Here is a 17,842-nt window from a genome sequence, read left to right as displayed (position 1 = left end):
TTGGTAAATCAAAATTAATAGCTTTAAAAATAATGGTAACTATTATTTTGGCTGGGAGTGTAACAAACAAAATGGAAACAAAATCCTAGACAGCGGTAATATATTGAAAAAGTTACTGAATTTGAAGTGTTCTAAGACTTCTGTACTTAAAGAAAAAAATGGATATATGAATTGACATTTTAGATTTTATGTCAAGTACACATTAAAATTTTAAAAGTAATCATCAAAATAAGGAAAACGAAACATCTATCTTTAAAGTCACCCACTATTTTCACTTATTCAATTAAGAGTATCTATTGATTTGTGCATACAAAATGTGAAAAAATAGAATAAAGTAGTACATTAAAATGAAACAAACCAAAAAAGTTGAAGAGCCTTAAACATTTTTACTGAAGTGTTTGAAACTGACTCCAAAAAACAACATAATTCCCAAGACAAATCACCAATTCTCTGTCCCCCCTCCAGACCCACTTAAAAAGATTTGTTGTTAGAGGTGGTTCCCTTGGATGGAAAGGCAGGGAAACACTTCAATTCATTCTCCAAGATAAAGATGGAAGTTAACATTTCTAGAAGGTCAGTCACACACACACCAAGTCTGTTGTCCTCCCTTACTTTAGACATGAAGAACAGAGCCAGGACTGGGGAAAGGTAAGTGAGAAGCCTGGGGCCCCGACAAAGCACTTGTGGTTATTTGCCATGCTTCTCTACTTGGGGAGACAGAAGCACAGTTTGCTTGTGGAAACCTCAGTTCACATTCACAGTGCAAGAAAACTTATTTCCAGTTTCATTGTGGCATTAGCCCTAGGAATGAGAGAGGACAACTTAATAAAATTAAAACAGATGAAAAGAAAATGAGTCTCACATTAGACTGCAAACTCCTTTTACTATTCAACTTTGTTTCTCAGTATGTACAATGACAGAATGAAAGAATCAGTAAGGCCACAGAAGGAAACCCCCATTCTTCCTAAGTACCAGAAAGAAGGGTTAACAGCACATGTACTCACCTCAAGACGACAATATCTATAGCAATACTGATCAACATTCCCAACATGTACTAGCTCCAAACTTCAAATCAAAGTACACTTAATTTGGAGTCAGAGACGGCTCTGTTTCAAATCTCAACTCTTCCCCTTTACTGACTTCCCTACCTTTCAATTTCTCCACTGCTTAAAACGAAGGAGCAGATTAAAAAGCTCTGAAAAAAACTCTTCAAATACTACAACTCCTAACCTATTCTAAATATAATCACATTGCTCTACCTAGAGGCTTGCCTTCATAGGAGCTGTCAGGTAAAATGTTGGCTGCCAGGGGCTTTTCAAATTCTAGTATCTTTTTTTGTTTATTTGTTTGTTTTTGAGATGGAGTCTCGCTCTTGTCACCCAGGCTGGAGTGCAGTGGCATGATCTCGGCTCCCTGCAAACTCTGCCTCCTGGGTTCAAGCGATTCTCCTGCCTCAGCCTCCCCAGTAGCTGGGATTACAGGCATGTGCCACCACACCTGGCTAGTTTTTTTGTATTTTTAGTAAAGATGGGGCTTCACCATTTTGGCTAGGCTAGTCTCCAACTCCTGACTTCAGGTGATCGCCCGCCTTGGCCTCCCAAACTGCTGGGATTACAGGTCTGGCCATGTTGCCCAGGCTTGTCTTGAATGACTGGGCTCAAGTAATCCTCTTGCCTCAGCCTTCTGAGTACCTGAGACAAGAGGCACACACCATAGGGCCTGGCTTTAGTACCTTTTTAAACTCCAAAATAAATAGAATATAAAGAAAGCAAGCCAAAAAGACATTTCTTCCAACAGAAATGGCCCTATGTTCCTTACGATAAAAGCTCTATGCAGCTAAGTTTAAAACATTGAAATTGTTACTTTAAATTGTCCGAATTATTAAATAATTTAATTTAAAATGCTGTAAACTCAAGATTTTACTTTAAAACTGGGTTACACTGCTAAACTCTCAACAGGCAAAAGTCAATGACCTCCCCCTTGATTTCCTGGGCTATTGACTTGTAAAGGCTACCAGAATACCCTTCACTGACGGGGCAGTGACTTTGTCAAGGTCACAATACAATTCATCAGGAGTCAATAACAACTTTGGATTGTCCTTGAAATTCTATCTAGAGTTTGAAGCTGAGAACTTATTACCTGTTTGAGATTACAATCTTGATTTAGAACAATAACCAAAGTGGAACACTTAAGTTTGTTTACTGATGAAGGAAGAAAAAAGTCTAAAACATCGACCTTCTCATTGTGGTATTTATTCTAATGAGTAAACTAGAACAATTATTTGTGTAAACACAGAGAACAAACAACAAAATAATGCAAAATTAAAGCATTTAACAATGACTGCATGTTGTTTTCTCCCACAAAACATATTATCCTTTTAAACTAGGCCCCTTTCCTAACATACTGCCCACTGGATTAAATTTAACAAACCAAAAAGCAAGTGATGAAAATTTTTGTGTGCCCTACCCCCACCCAAGGGGCCTACTGGGCCACGATTTGCTTGAATATTATGGGTGTGGCATGAAATATTAAAGCAGTGACTAAAATTTTCCATAAAATCCCATCCAAAGTCTAAAGGCTTTACTACTCAGAAACAGATTCATTTGCAGACATTTAAAAGATTTACTATTCCACTTATGACACTCTGGTGTTTCTACATTTAATATTTAGGGAGGAGGCGATGGGGGTGGGGAAAAGGGTGTAATTAGTTTTGCTTGTAAAACGTTCATCACAGTTGTAGCGCCAACTGAGCTATACAGCCTACTGGGGGTCTAATAGATTTCAGGGTATTATAGTTTGAGTAATAGAGGTTGGGGTTGTGGTGGAAATCAATAAATGGCTACTACTTCTTTGCATAGACCCATATGGAAGTAATCAAGCGCAAGGGTGGCAGCTGGGGCCAATAACAGTCACCTGCAGTTGAGGGACATGGGGGTTTCAGATGGGTTTTTAATGCTAATTTCCTACAGAAACAATGAGCTAGAAAGAGCAGAGTAACAGACGAGGCCGGATGAAGAGAGACCAGCCAGAACAATGGCTGCACCTGGTGCTGGGAGCAGAGGGACAGAGCCGGCACGCGCCCGCCGGCAGCAGAGGACACATCTGTCACCCTCAAAGCAGCCCATCCCCCAGCTCTTCCAGCAGAGTAAGTGGTGCAAGGTCCCTAAATGTTAACAGCTTGCCACACAGCAACAGGTTTGAGTTTTTAAAGACTGCCGCATTCTCTACAGCATTCTCTACACGCACCCTTCTCCCATGACTTAGAATTAGTTAGGGAACTGGGTTCCCTGTCAGTCTCAAGTGAGACAGTGAAAATATCCAAGACTCCCATTTTAAGTAAATCTTTTAGTTATTGTGACTTCAATGTTTTTGGGGGACTGGGAAAAAATCACATGGAAAGAGAAATCTTATTGAGTGCTGATGCAGGAAGTATCATGCTAATTTCTTTCTAATTAAATCCTTAGAACTCATTTTTATTCCCATTTTACAGTTGAGAAAACTGAGGCTTAGAGGTGAAGGTTAAATCAGCTTATGGTTACACAGCCTCATGTCAAAACCCACACACAATCTTTGACCGTCTTCTCTCCATCTGTCCAAACTACCACAATCAAATGAAAATAGTCCCCGCCTTGTCTGCAGGAGATGCGTTCCAAGACCCCCAGTGGATGCCTGAAACCCCAGACAGTACCAAACCCTATATATACTATGTTTTCTCCTATACATACATACCTACGATAAAGTTTAATTTACAGGCTGGGCGTGGTGGCTCATGCCTGTAATCCCAGCACTTTGGGAGGCCGAAGCGGGTAGATCACCTGAGGTCAGGCGTTTGAAACCTGCCTGGCCAACATGGTGAAACCCCATCTCTACTAAAAATACAAAAAATTAGCTGGGCGTGGTGGCACATGCCTGTAATCTCAGCTACTTGGGAGGCTGAGACAGGAGAATTGCTTGAACCTGAGAGGCGGAGGTTGCAGTGAGCCAAGATCACGCCACTGCACTCCAGCCTGGGCAACAAGAGTGAAGCTCCGTCTCAAATTAAAAAAAAAAAAAAAGTTTAATTTACAAAGTAGGCACAGTAAGAGATTAACAAGAATAAAACATTATAACAATTATAACAATAAACTGTAATAAAAGTTATGTGAATGTGGTCTCTCTCTCAGAATGTCTTAGCGTACTGTACCACAGGTAACTGAAACCCTGGAAAGCGAAACTTCGACTAAGGGGAGACTACTGTACACACTCCATTTACTGCAGAGCTCCAGCTACGAGAGACAACTGCAGATAATACGTATACATATACAGAACTGCATCCCACCTTGCCAGGCATCTATAACAAACTGCTGAGGATTGAACGATAACAGGATTTCCATGAGCTGTTGCTTTAAACAAAACACAAAGAGTTGCTTTTTCAGGTTTTGGCATGCTTTAGGAAAATTAAATCCATATGCATTTTAAATTCCCCAGTATCAATCTGTGTCATCATATAGTTCTCAAAAGTCAAATGCTGTTTGGAAAGTCCATCAGCCAGTGAAAATACAACCACCAGTTATAATATGTTGTTTTTCTGCAAGATACAACCACCACTAATTCCTTTATTTACTGACTTGAACTTGGAGGGAAAATTAAACAATCCACAGAGTCCATCATGGTAGCAATCTTTTAAATCACAGCTTCCTGGTATATAAATGACACATATAAAAGACGGCTATGCATGCATAAAGGTAAGTATCTCAGAAGTAAACAACTGATCTTGGATTTGGAAAGACAGCAACAGCTAGACATACTTCAAAACATGGTAGAAATGAATACTATGTAATTATGCATTTAATAAAGTTTAATTTAAGGCTCTAGAAGAAAGGGAACCTTTCCATCCTGCCACTATGCTCCTTCCAAACATGAGAAGTCCAAATCCTTCCTGTCCTTCTAAATTCTGATCAAACGTGACCTCCTTTAGGAAGGTTCTCTGATTCCTACAGTTGGTGCTAATTTTCAGGACTTACTACTTTTGTACTTTTTTTTTTTTGAGACTGAGTCTTGCTCTGTCGCCCAAGCTGGAGTACAGTGGCATGATCTCAGCTCACTGCAACTTCCGCCTCCCAGGTTCAATTGATTCTCCTGCCTCAGCCTCCTGAGTAGCTGGGATTACAGGCACATGTCACCACGCCCGGCTAATTTTTGTATTTTTAGTAGAGATGGGGTTTCGCCACGTTGGCCAGGCTTGTCTCGAACTCCTGACTTCAAGTAATCCGCTCACTTTGGTCTCCCAAAGTGCTGGGATTACAGGTGTGAGCTACTGGCGCCCAGCCACTTTTTGTACACTTTATCTCCTCTATGAGATTTCACCTTTTAAAAAAAATCCCTTACCATATTATCACATACAACAGGCAATTCAAAATAACATTCGTAAAATGGGTGTCCTGGAAACTCAACATAATTCTAGTCTAAGCTCAGCCAGCAACCAGGAGGATATTGAACTCTGGGCTGGGGAGACTATTTGCCATCCCATTATCTTTCCCTCAACTTTCCTATTTTATCTATAAAATAATGTGTTTGACTAGATTATCCAAAGGATCCTTTCCAATCCTAATATTGTCCATAGGTCATCTCTGGGAACTTATGAGCACTGAGTAGCCTTAGAATAACCATCAATGAAATGACCCAACCAATCTTTCGGATCCAACTGAATTTTTCCAGTTGTGTATTAAATACATTTGTTCACTCAAATGTATTTTTTGATGTTCCCGCAAAGCCACTTAAATGTCATTATCCTCATCTCCAGTTTATTGGCATTATTGCATTATGTGCCTCCAGTCCAACAAGGACCCTCGCTATGAAAATATGCTTGGGTCATTACTGGAAGCCAATTTAGGAGAATTTCCTCCTAGTAGTAAGATTCTCATGATGCTTCCATAATCTTCAGAAAGAATCATGATTTTCTCCAGTATTCAACTCAAATGTATCTTGGTTATAACCTCAGTAGCAAGCAATACTCTCCTGAAATGTCTGGTCCTAGCAAGACTTTTAATCACCCAACTTTATTTACAGTGAGTGAATCTTCACATCCTAAAATGCATATTTTTTCTTATTTGTTTCCTGAAACTCTAGCATCCAAAGTATTCCTAGCATGGACACAGTCATATGAAATCCCCTTTTCAGGCCCTCTATAGTAGGCCCTATCCTACAGAAAAGCATTAAGTCCTTTTCTCCCCACTCATGTCTCCTAGACATGAGTGTCTAGTGACACAATAGAGGTGGCTCTATTGCTTGAGGCCAGGAGTTTGAGACAAGCCTGGGCAACATGGCAAAACCCCACCTGTATAAAAACTACCAAAATTAGCTGGGCGTGGTGGTGCGTGCCTGTGGTCCCAGCTACTCAGGAGGCCCGGGTGGGAGGATCACTGAAGTCCGGAAGAGTGAAGGCTGCAGTGAGCCATGATCATGCTTCTGCATGCTAGCCTGATCAACAGAGTTTGAGACCATGTCCCCAAAAAAAGAAAGAAAAGAAAAGAGAAAAGAAAAAAAGAGGGCCAGGCACGGTGGCTCACTCCTTTAATCCCAGCACTTTGGGAGGCTGAGGCAGGCGGATCACAAGTTCAGGAGTTCAAGACCAGCCTGACCAACATAGTGAAACCCGTCTCTACTAAAAATACAAAAATTAGCCGGGCATGGTGGCACGCCTATACTCCCAGCTACTCGGGAGGCTGAGGCAGAATAGCTTGAACCCGGGAGGTGGAGGGTGCAGTGAGCCGAGACCGCGCCACTGCACTCCACCTGCGCGACAGAGTGAGACTCCATCTCGGGAAAAAAAAAAAACAAAGAAAAAGAAAAAAGTCCCCTCCACCTCAAGAAATCTGACTATAAAATTGAAGGAAGAAATTGAAGAGTACTATACTGTCCACTTAATTACCCAATTAATATAAATAAAGGCTGAAGAATTTTAAGGAATAAAAATATTTTTTAAAGTTTCTATTTGAGAAATGGTAGAATTTTTGCGTGACTTGTAATATACGGGGGAAAAACAATTTGCCAGCGGGAGGTCGCGGAGTGGGGGGAACAATTTCAACAGTGTCGTCACAAAGCAGTACAATTCAATACCTCACTCCTGCTTGTTGACTTTTTCAAAGTTCTTCTGTTCTGGTATAGTTTGGCAAATATAGCATAGAACATTTAGAATAGATGCAGACAATCTGAGACGAGTACAGCAAGAGGAAGGGCGCCCTGAAAACTAGAACTACAGGCCAGACCCATTCTTGCCCAGGAGCTGAAGTTAAAAATGCAAGGGGTTTAGGAATCTATCGCAGCAAAAAAAGTGAACATCTAGAACTCTTGAAACTAACTTGCATGCTTTCTATGTGCCAGACAAATTTCCCCAATAACAACATCACTCAGGAATTACACAAAATAGAGATTCAAAGAGAATAGTGGCTTGCTTGAGATTACAGAACTAGTAAATAATGGCTACACAGTTTGTGTAACTCCCAAACTCATGTTCTTTCCATAGAACATGGAAAGGAAGCCTAGATTCGAAGGCCTCAAAAACATGAATACAATGTATGGAAACAGTAAAAAGTGGCCAGGTGCAGTGGCTCATGCCTGCAATCCCAACACTTTGGGAAGCTGAGGCAGAAGGATCACTTGAGCCTAGAAGTTTTAGAGACTAGTCTGGGCAACACAGTGAGACCCATCTCTATTTCTTATATATAAGAAATAGCAAAAATCTAAAATAGGCATCACAAACTAACCAGGACTACAGAACACAGTACGTAGTTATATGCACATGAATTTATTGCATCACAAAACTACCCCAAACTCACAATTCAAGTCAGATTCATTGATGTTATTTATTTTATATGTAGCAAGAAAACAGAAGAAAACAGCATAGGAGCAAAATGTAAATGAAAAACTGTTAGATATATCTAAAACGAAGAGATGCTGTTAGTTTTGCTTCAACCTCTTTTAGTTATAATTTGCCTGCATATACTGAAATAAAATCTGACAATAGAAAAGAGTGTTTTATGAGCCATCTTTTTAATATGGCCTATTTGTATTATGCATACTAAAGGGGAAAAAAATTCCCTCTAAACATCACAGAACAATCCAACATGGAAAACCTTACAGAAATATTTGTGGGACTACTTTTCTAGCTGTAGAATTCATATACTACATCTAATTATTAAGTAAACCTTGCATTCAAAAAAGCATGACATTCAAATATAAAGTTGGCAACAGAAAAATAGAAACATAAATAAAATGAAGCATTAAAATAAAACCGAGTAGAAAGGCTGAACTCTTGTATCAAATATCAAGAAACATTTATATCATCGTAATTTGAAAGAAGTAAAAAGCTTTGAAAGGCAGAGAATTGTGCACTTTAACCCCCAAAACTATATTAAAATGTACTTACCCCAAATGCCCAAATTATAAACAATCCAGATTCTTAAATACACCAAATTTATTTGAAATAGATATTCCAAAGCTCCTCTTTTTCTCCTCCTAATCTTCAAAGCTCAATCGGAGACCAGCCTTCCTCCTCCTTTCATTAGCTGGACATGTGTCAGCTCTCTCACATCTGCGATTTCTCACTGACTAGAGCTGCCTGTCCCATTCCAGGGAAACACAGATGGATCCCAGATGGGAAGGTCCTGCCAAACAGACCAGCTCTTCACCTTGCCAGAATCCCCAGATATAGTCAGTCTCTCTCTTTTTCTCCCTCCCTCCTGCTTCCTCTCTCTCCACTACCCTTCCAACTCTCCCTGTTACCAGGGCTCTTTGCCAGCTGATGTCACTAAGTACACACCTCCCAGTGGCTCCTGGCCAATCTGACATTAACTTGTTAAATACGTGTAATTTGTTCATGGCTGACAATAACAGCAAGGATACTGTGCAAAACCTATCTGTGCAAATCCCTAGTGGAATAACACGTAGAGACACACAGAGACACACAGACTCACATTTTTGGGAACATTCAAATGTTTAGCAATTACCATTTAAAGTCCTATATACTGTCTGGTTTCTGCTATTGTTTAATAGCTTCTGTTTTTTGAGCCAGTTTTTAAATCCTAATATAACAAATTCCTTCTTAAAATCAATTATTAAAAATCTGTTTTGAACATATAATTGGATGAAAAATATAAAGTTGCAAATTAATTTGGGGAATATAAACAGAAATGTATGTAAATGATTCACACAAGCTGCCTCTCAGATCCAGACTTGGTAGCACTGCAAAACTGGCACGTGATTAAAATAAGACAATGCAGGCAACATGGTTCTGATGCTGTAAAGATTATAAATGGAAGATGGGGACACAATGCAAAATTGTTTTAAAACAGAGCAAATATAAATGTCAGAAATAACATAATATTTAACATTAAAATAACTGCTAATATAAGTGTCAACAATGAGTCGCCAAAATAAAAAGTATTTTAAGAACAATAACAATGAAAATCCAGAGAGATGACAGAAACCCGTAAGGTCAGAGTTTAATCCTTTATACCTCAAAGAGCTAGCATATAATAGCTGCTCAGTCAATTTCTGCTAAATAAAAATCAAAGGTTGACAACTGATACCATACTATAGTTACACAAAATGGTACCACTGGGGCAAATTGAGTGAAGGGTCCAACGGACCTCCCTGTACATTTTTCATTATAACTTCCTGTGAATCTACATTTTAAAATAAAAAGTTAAAAGATTGTGGGTGGTGGTAGCCAGGTGCAGTGACTCACACCTGTAATCCCAACACTTTGGGAGGCCAAGGTGGTCAGGTCGCTTGAGCTCAGGCGTTTGAGATCAGCCTGGGCAAAACAGTGAGACCCCATCTTTAAAAAAGAAAAGAAAAAGAAAGGCCAGGCACTGTGGCTCACACCAGTAATCCCAGCACTTTTGGAGGCCGAGGCAAGCGGATCACAAGCTCAAGAGATCAAGACCATCCTGGCCAACATGGTGAAACCCTGTCTCTACTAAAAACACAAAAATTAGCTGGGCCTGTTGGTACGCACCTGTAATCCCAGCTACTCGGGAGGCTGAGGCAGGAGAATTGCTTGAACCCGGGAGGTGGAGGTTGCAGTGAGCTGAGATCATGCCACTGCGCTCCAGCCTGGTGACAGAGCGAGACTCCGTCTCAAAAAAAAAAGCAAAAGCAAAAGCACAAAAAGATGGCCAGGGGAAGGCGGGGGTCTTGGCTTCTTCCTGGGTCACATTACATGACACATATCGTATACTAAAATCTACATGAATACAGATTCGGCATGAAAGATCCCCTGCATATATATATAGTCAAACAGGTGTGGTTATAATTCTCTAACCCTTAACCTTCTACCATACTTGGGATATATCTGCAATCTGTAAACAATATTTCTGTCATGGCAATTTTTGACAAATAGGAAGGAAGGCTATTTCTGTCAAGGGTAACTTAATTACTAGGTTTTAGGGCTTCATTTCATACCAGTGATGGTGGTAATAATAGTAACAGCAGCAGGTTCAGTGTTTGTCATGTGTACTCACTAAGTGTCAGAGACTATTCTAGTTCCCTGCATTGCTACAAAGGTCCTATGTTAAAGGGCCTATAAGGTAGGTATTATTGTCTCAAAGTTATAGCTAAGGAAAGTAATGTTCAAACAAGTTAATGCCACATAGCTAGTGTCAGCATCAGGTTGTCTGAATTCACAGCTAGAGCACTACACCCCACTGTTGACAAGAAAATGAATCCAAAGATGCTGCTGGCTGTCTTGGATCACTTGTTCTCAAGGAAGCCAGCTACCATGTTGTGAAGACACTCAAGCAGTCCTAAGAGCCTTCCACATGGGGAGAGACTGAGATATCTTGCCAATAGCCGGTATCAAATTGCCTACAATGTAAGTAAGCCATCTTGACAGCAGACACCAAGCCACTACCATCGAACTAAGGCACCTCAGAATTATGACCCATACAAACCATGTGAGGTGATAAATACTGTTATTTAAAAAGGAAAACAAGGTGGGTCTTTCACTTCTAGCACTCAGATTATGGATCCTAAATAGCATTTTCCAATAAAAGGAAGCAGAGCTCTTCAGGAAAATAGTCAACTCCAGGTATAGGGCAGAAAATGTACAAAACTTGTCATAACAGAAAGCAATCAGGCCATCAATCACTTCTGGAGTTATGTCCCAAGGACTCAGAGAGAGTTAATGTGAAGAGGCTCCCACTAACATAGATGGGGTAATTTGAGGAGCAATAAAAAATGACCACAATTGGCCAGGCGCAATGGCTCATGCCTGTAATCCCAGCACTTTAGGAGGCCAAGGTGGGTGGATCACAAGGTCAGGAGATCAAGACCATCCTGGCCAACACGGTGAAACCCCGCCTCTACTAAAAAATACAAAAATTAGCTGGGTGTGGTGGTGGACGCCTGTAATCCAAGCTACTTGGGAAGCTGAGCCAGGAGAATGGCTTGAACCCAGGACGCGGAGGTTACAGTGAGCCAAGATCATGCCACTGCACTCCAGGCTGGTGACAGAGGAAGACCCTGTCTCAACAACAACGGCAACAACAAAAATCACAATTGGGCCAGGAGTGGTGGATCACACCTGTAATCCCAGCACCTTGGGAGGCCAAAGTGGGCAGATCGCCTCAGGTCAGGAGTTCCAGACCAGCCTGGCCAAGATAGTGAAACTCTCTCTCTACTAAAAATACAAAAATTAGCCAGGCATGCTGGCACATGCCTATAGTTCCAGCTACTCAGGAGTCTGAGGCAGGAGAATCGCTTGAACCAGGAAGGCAGAGGTTGGAGCCAAGATTGCCCCATTGTACTCCAGCCTGGGTGACAGAGTGATACTCCATCTCAAAAAAAAAAAAAAAAAAAAAGAAAGGAAAAAAAGAAGCTGCAATTGATTGAAACACAACAAAATGTTTAAATCATGAGTTCATAATAATACCTATTAAAAAAACTAATTGATTACTTATCTTTCAGAGAATACTAGAGAACCAAACTCATTCTAAAATCTGGTGAATCAAGCATTTCATCTGTCTTTCCTATATGAACTGTACATCTAGTTAAACAAATAGTTGGAGAAAAGTGTTGGGTTCAATGTTCATTATTTCGATGATAGGCTAACTAGGAGCACAAACCTCACCACTATGCAATACATCCATGTAACAAAGCTGCACATGTACCCGAATCTAAAATAAAGATTCAAGAACCGCCCCCCCACAAAACAGTTGGTGAAAAATTGATCTCTATTGAAATAATCCAACTAATAAATGACAAAATAATATATCTGGAATATTATCATTTTGCAAATCCCTAATGAAAAAATGAATCTAATGATCACCAATTGCCACTATTATAAAACGAGAGACACCTGGAAATTAATATGCCTCCTAATGAATCATGCTTTACCCAAAAAAAAAAGTAAAACAATATGATTGAGCAAATTTATAAAACATTGAGGGGACACAGGAACATGTTAATGGCAAGATGATGATGCAATTAGCAAAGTCGAGAATGTGGAAAACTTTATAGTCCAAGCAATCCAGATTCTTAAGGAAAAAAAGGGAGATGGAGGGAGTTAGGAGCAGAACGTATACATTAAAAGAGAAATAAGGGCCTGGCGCGGCAGCTCACACCTATAGTCCCAGCGCCTTGGGAGATTGAGGAGGATGTCTCACTTGAGGCCAGGAGTTTTGAGACCAGCCTGGCCAACATGGTGAAACCTCATCTCTACTAAAACCACAAAAATTAGCTGGGCAAGATGGCGCACTCCTGTAATCCCAGCTACTCTGGTGGCCGAGGCAGGAGAATCGCTTGAATTTGGGAGGCGGAGGTTGCAGTGAGCCATGATCGCACCACTGCACTCCAGCCTGAGCGAGAGTGAGACAGAGTCTCAAAAAAAAAAAAGAGAGAGAGAGCCCAGGCGCAGTGGCTCACACCTGTAATCCCAGCACTCTGGAAGGCCGAGACGAGTGGATCACGAGGTCAAGAACTCAAGACCAGCCTGGCCAACATGGTGAAACCCCGTCTCTACTAAAAATTTAGCCAGGCGTAGTGGCTGGCACCTGAAATCCCAGCTACTTGGGAGGCTTAGGCAGAAGAATCACTTGAACCCAGTAGGCGGAGGTTGCAGTGAGCCGAGATCACGCCACTGCACTTTAGCTTGGGCGACAGAGCAAGATTTTTGTCTCAAAACAGAAAAAAAAAAAAGAGAGAGAGAGAAATAAAAGACCTAAATGTGGCTGGGCACAGTGGTTCATGCCTGTAATCCCAACACTTTGAGAGGCCAAGGTGGAAGGATCACTTGAGGCCAGGAGTTTGAGACCAGCTTGGGCAACATACCAAGATCCCATTTCTACAAAAAATTACAAAATTAGCCAGGCGTGTTGGGGCATGCCCGCAGTCCTAGCTACCTGAGAGGCTGAGGTGGGAGTATTGCTTGACACCAGGAGTTTGAGGCTGCAGTGAACTATGATCCCACCACTGCACTTCAGCCTGGGTGACAGAGTGAGACTCTGTCTCTCAAAAAATATATAGACATAGAAATACACACGCAAACACACTTTCATACATACACTTCCTAGCTGTTTGCTGAGAGGTTCTAGAAGCAATGACCCCTTCTATAAATGAACACCCAGATCTTGATTTCTAAACTACATTTTCTACTAAAACCAAGGATCCTTGGAGAAATAGCTGATCTCTGGTAGGGCAGGGAAAGTAAAAGATAAGCACACGGCTGGGCGCAGTGGCTCATGCCTGTAATCCCAGCACTTTGGGAGGCCAAGGCAGGCGGATCACAAGGTCAGCAGTTTGAGACCAGCCTGGCCAACATGGTGAAAACCCGTCTCTACTAAAAATACAAAAATTAGCCAGGCGTGGTGGTAGGCACCTGTAATCCAAGCTACTTGGGAGGCTGAGGCAGAAGAATCCCTTGAACCCAGGAGGCGGAGGTTGCAGTGAGCCAAGACCATGCCATTGCACTCCAGCCGGGGCAACAGAGTGAGGCTCTGTCTCAAAAAAAAAAAAAAAAAAAAAAGATAAGCATGCAACACCTTGGGCAAGAAAGTAAGAGACTGCTCAAAAATGACAGGGGTATGTCAAAAGAACACTAAAGCCAGTTAGAAGGGACTACCACTGGAATTGTGCAACAATTTAAGCATCAAAATAAATAATGATAGTAATGGATTAGAGCATAATCCATATTTAATTTTTTTAATCAATCAACAAGGAAGAAAGGAAAGCATTCCTTCATTAGAATGCCAATATGTAAATGCAGAAACAATGATGGAATTAGAAAATTACCACTAGTAGGGTGCAGCTGCTCATGCTTATAATGTCAGCACTCTGGGAGGTCAAGGTGGAACAATCACTTTAGGCCAGGAGTTCAAAATCTGCTTGGGCAACATAGTGAGACCTTGTCTCTACAAAAAAAAAATTAAAAATTAGAAAAAAGAAAATCACCACTAGATGCTGAGACTACTAGTGAATAGAAAACTAATGAAAAACAGGACAACTTCATCATCTCTAAATATACCCAACAAATTACTTATTAATCCCAAAGAGGATAGTAATTTTTGCAGTGGAGTAACCTGGCAGACATGACCTTAATACAATGATTAACCAATCACTAATATTGAGACACACTGATTATGTGCCTCCTTAAATGAGGCATTAAGGAGAATACATCCCTTCTATAGTATTCCAGCCCGAAATTGGTAACATTAATGTAATCATAAGGTAACTGCAACGAAACCCAAACTAAGTACAGAACAACTGGTCTGTATTCAAAATTGGAATGGTCAAGAAAAGAAAAGTACCAGGAGGGGAGAAGAGGAGGCAGGCAGGCTGAGGAACTGTTTTAGAATAAGAAAAATTAAAGAGCCACAGTGGCTCACATTTGTAATCCCAAAACTTTGGGAGGCCAAGGAAGGTGGCTTACTTAAGGTAAGGAGTTCGAGACCAGCCGGAGCAACGTAGTGAGACTCCATCTCTACAAAAAGTAAAAAAAATTAGCCAGGCATAATGGCATGCGCCTATATTCCCAAGTATTCAGGAGGCTGAGGCTGGGGGATTGCCTGAGCCCAGGAGGTCAAGGCTGCAGTGAGCCATTATTGCACCACTGCACCCTAGCCTGGGCACCAGAATGAGACCCTGTCTCTAAGAAAGAAGAAAAAAGGAAAGAGGAAAGGGGAAAGGCAAGGAAGAAAGAGACATGCCAGTTAAATTCAGTGTGTGATGACAGACTGAATTGGATTGAGGTATAAGAGCTATAAAAGACATTATTGAAATAATTTATAAAACCTGAATATAGTCTGTGAATCAGGTTAATAGTATGGTATCATTATTACATTTTCTGATTTTGATAATTGTACTGTGGTTATGTGTGGTTATGTAAGAAAATGCCTTTGATTTCAGGAAATATGCATTTAAGTATTTAGGGATAAAAGGGCATATTTCCACTTTCAGAGTGGTTCAGGAAAAAAACTGTACCTCCAAAATACACACAATGATAAAGCAATTGGAGTAAAATGTAAACAACTTATAGAAAGTTGCAAGAACTCCTAAGTATTTTACTGTATCAAAAACAAAACAAAACAAAAAACAGAAAACAAGTCCCATCCATGACAAAAAAAGTGTGAAGACACTCTTGTGGGTATTAAGTGAACATGTGTGTCAGTCCATGATCTAATGATCCCATTCATGACGGTCTCTTCTTTGGTTTCTTACTCTGATGATGACAACTACATGCCATTTTAATGTTTTTTTTTAAAATTGGGCAGCCATTAGGCTGAGACAGCTGGCTCCAGTGCCTAGTAAGCAAACTGAAGCCCAATGTAAACATAAAATGAAACTTAAGCTTAACCAATCAAAAACAAACCTCTAACTAGGGACTTTCCACTGGATCATATCCAAATAAGGCAAGTGCCTAGCTACAGCCAATCAAGTAATTCCTTTACTTTGCTACAGCGTTCAGCCTATAAAAGCCTGCTTCTAAAGCAGAGCTCTCTGAACTTCTTCCAGTTTTGAATGCTGCCTGAATCCTTTAATGCTCACCTAAATTCTGCTAAATGTCTGTCTAAAGTTTTTATTTAAACAATTCTGAACATTTTTAAGTTGTTGTTTTTTCTTATGTAATACTCATTTTAATACCTATAATGGGTACTCTGACATTCAATCTAAATTAATAGAAAACAGAAAAATAATTCTACAAATACACTTGAGATGCAGACATCTGAGTTTGATTTATCAGATCAAATCTCTCATCTAGCACATAAAAATGATTCTAGACTTTCAAACAACGTTAAAAAAGAAAAACAGCCAGGCGCAGTGGCTCACACCTGTAACCCCAGCAATTTGGGAGGCTGAGATCACTCCACTGTACTCCAACCTGGACAACAAAAGTGAAACTCCATCTCAAAAAAAAAAAAAAAAAAGAAAAGAAAAGAAAAAGAAAAAGGAAAGAAAAGAAAAGAAAAAAGAAAAATAGGCCGGGTGCAGTGGCTCACCCCTGTAACCCCAGCAATTTAGGAGGCTGAGGTGGGCAGATCACTTGAGGTCAGGAGTTCGAGAACAGCCTGGTCAACATGGTGAAACCCCGTCTCTACTAAAAATACAAAACCTAGCTGGGCCAGGTGGCACAAGCCTGTAATCCCACTCAGGAGACTGAGGCAGGAGAATCACTTGAACCCAGGAGGCGAAGGTTGCAGTGAGCTGAGATCATGCCTCTGCACTCCAGCTTGGGTGACAGAGCAACACTGTCTGAAAAAAAAAAAAAAAAAAGAAAAAAGTAAGAAAAATAAACACTGGTGCTTATAGTGAATTTGCTTTTCATTGTAATAACTCCTTACTTGCACAGAAGTTCTGCAAACAGCAACCTGGAATGTTTCTTCATCTGTCACTTAAGAACAAAATAATATTATATGGTATTTCAAGCATCAGGTTGCGAAAATAGTCTTTTTTGAAAATGAAACGCATTGTAAAATTTCAATCTACATTTTAATCTATCCCAAAACCAAACCAATCTTTTTATTTTAAAATCAATATCAAGAATCATGTTTTACTTAAATACAAATGTAAAGTTAACAAAAGCATATGCCTACTAGTAAACTGGAGAAACTAAAAATATATAATTAATATATTTAAGATTGTATTTTACATTACTTTAAGATCAGACTTTTTAAAAATCACCTCTTTAACATCTACCATACAAAAATAAAATCATTTTTCAAAAAATCCTAAGAGGGGATTTGCAAGATTGCATAACAAGGGCTTTCAAGTCCAACAAGATCAGGGGATGATGATTTATAGTAGAAGTCAGCAAACTTATAGCCTGCTTAGCGTTTTAGTAAACAAAGTTTCACTGGAAAAGGACCATGCCCATTCCTTTACATATTGTCTATCTATGGCTGCTTTCCTGCTGCATTAGCAGGGTTGGGACAGAGATCGTGTGGCCCACAAAGCCAAAAACAGTCACTATATGACCCTTTACAAAAAACTAAACTCTGGCTGGGCATGGTGGCTCACGCCTGTAATCCCAGCACTTTGGGAGGCTGAGGCTGGTAGATTACTTGAGGTCAGGAGTTCGAGACCAGCCTGACCAATATGGTGAAACCATGTCTCTACTAAAAATACACACAAAAAATTAGCCAGGCGTAGTGGCATGCACCTGTAGTCCCAGCTACTCGGGAGGCTGAGACAGGAGAACTGCTTGAACCCGGGAGGTGGAGGCTGCAGTGAGCCAAGACTGTGCACCATTGCACTCCCGCCTGGGTAACAGAGTGAAACTCCCTCTAAAACAAAAAACATAAACTAAACTCTGATTTATAGCAACAACGTAGCTTTACAAAAAAAAGTTCTAATACTCAAACACCTA

The 17,842-nt window shown here is 40.4% G+C and overlaps 1 protein-coding gene across 5 annotated transcripts in view; it reads right to left on the bottom strand.

The window, feature by feature from the left end:
- Window positions 1-17,842, bottom strand: part of CBFA2T2 (CBFA2/RUNX1 partner transcriptional co-repressor 2) — a 156,580-nt gene that overhangs the window by 78,391 nt on the left and 60,347 nt on the right. The window contains exon 1 of one of the 5 annotated variants that reach the window (XM_034947477.3): window positions 8,408-8,699. The exons of the other annotated variants lie outside the window; for them this stretch is intronic. The gene's annotated coding sequence lies outside the window, so the exon portion shown is untranslated. Of the gene's footprint in view, window positions 1-8,407; window positions 8,700-17,842 lie in introns of those variants that run through there. 5 annotated transcript variants of the gene reach the window in all.

This window comes from Pan paniscus, chromosome 21 (assembly GCF_029289425.2).
Source record: "Pan paniscus chromosome 21, NHGRI_mPanPan1-v2.0_pri, whole genome shotgun sequence".
Taxonomy (NCBI): Eukaryota; Metazoa; Chordata; class Mammalia; order Primates; family Hominidae; genus Pan; species Pan paniscus.
This window is presented reverse-complemented; position numbering and strand designations above follow the sequence as displayed.